This window comes from Bidens hawaiensis, unplaced genomic scaffold (assembly GCF_021521415.1).
Source record: "Bidens hawaiensis isolate Kalapana, Puna unplaced genomic scaffold, B.hawaiensis_p1.1 tig00034058_1, whole genome shotgun sequence".
Classification (NCBI taxonomy): Eukaryota; Viridiplantae; Streptophyta; class Magnoliopsida; order Asterales; family Asteraceae; genus Bidens; species Bidens hawaiensis.
In genome coordinates this window covers 7501-9246 of record NW_027505308.1, presented here as the reverse complement: position 1 = coordinate 9246, position 1746 = coordinate 7501, and positions in this window count along the sequence as shown.

Below are 1746 nucleotides of genomic sequence, written 5' to 3'. Positions count from 1 at the left end.
CTTTGTGGAAAAGCCTTAGGATTAGCCCACTTTTCTGTAGGTTATATATTTACTTATGCAGCTTTCTTGATTGCCTCTACATCAGGGAAATTTGGTTAATTTTTTTAATTGAATGTTTTGTATCCGCGATAATCTCATTTCTTTCGATGAAGAAGAGATCCACCTTTTTATCTTATATTTCTACATCTAGGATCCGACTTGTATCATGGATACTAATAGGAACTTAACGAGTATGGCAAAAAAAAGTTTGATTCAGAGGGAAAAGAAGAGGCAAAAATTGGAACAGAAATATCATTTGATTCGTCGATCCTCAAAAAAAGAAATAAGAAAAGTTCGATCATTGAGTGACAAATGGGAAATTTATGGAAAGTTACATTCCCCACCGCGGAATAGTGCACCTACACGGCTTCATCGACGTTGTTTTTCAACTGGAAGGCCAAGAGCTAACTGCCAAAAAAGGATTAGGTTATTTTCGGGAAATATATTCAACCAACACCAATTCTTTTACCTATTAACATTTTAGAAGATTTCACAAAGCCCCTATCACTTAGTTTTCGACTTTTCGGAAATATATGATCGATATATTAAAAAAATAGAATTCTTATTAGAAGATGAAGACCTAACAATTTAGCTACTTGTCATTCGGTTAGCTATTGAGTTGAGTTGTTAGTATTTAGGATGAATTGAACTCTATTTAGCTATTGAGTTGAGTTGTATCAGGTCAGAGAGAGGCCTGGCCTGCTGAAGTTAGGAGGATTGTAAAGTAGCCATAGCTTGTTCAGTACTGCTAACTATTATTGGAGGATTCCGTCCCCTCGGGACTACCAGTAGCTTCGGTTGTTGAATCTCGTGCAAGTTAGGTTGTGGTTGTATTGGCTGCAAGCGGAACGTAGGCGCTTTAGGTGTGTGTTGGCCATGCACTCTCGCGTCGTGTAATGTCGTATGTATGATAGAGGTGGTGTGGTGATTGACCTCAATGCTAATGGTTATCCCCAAGGTTCAACGAATGAATGAAGCTATGCTATGATCGTACCCGGATAGAGATGATAGTCTTCCTCTGATGTCTCCAAGCCGGCCATAATCGAATCGATAGGCGAAGCAGCCAATAGCACTCTGTTCTCGCCTATCGATAGATAGCAGGTTGCTTCCAAGCTCAAACCATTTGAAACGGAATTGCTACTTTTTTCTTGTTATTGATAGAGTGGTATTCTCCGCCCCTGTCAAATAAAGTAGAGGGAGAGTCTTTCTCCAATGAGAATAAAGAAAGTTTTTGGGCAAGACAAGAAAGGAACTCGCCCTTTGACACCAAGGGATAAGAGCGGATTGCTGGCGATGAGACTTGGTGAAGGGAATCTATGAGAGAAGGTTCTCGACGAACCGGGTTCCGACCGAATAGAGCGCGGAGCCAACGAGTTCAGTCGAACAACGTAACGAGTCTAAGGGCGCTTGAAAGGAATGGACGGGCGAAGGAAAATGAAATATGAAAAAAAGATGCTTTGGGAGTGTGCGTAATTATGTTAAGCTATCCGATTAAGAAATTCCTTTATAGTAGCTAAAATAAATTTTTATCATTTAGCTAAATACTAAAATAAATTTAGCTACTTGTCATTCGGTTAGCTATTGAGTTGAGTTGTTAGTATTTAGAATAACTTGCAGTACAATTTTCTATCTATCTTATAGTAGCTAAAATAAAGGAATACTTGAGATATCACATTGTTCGAGGAACCCTAGATGCTGTCGGAGTAA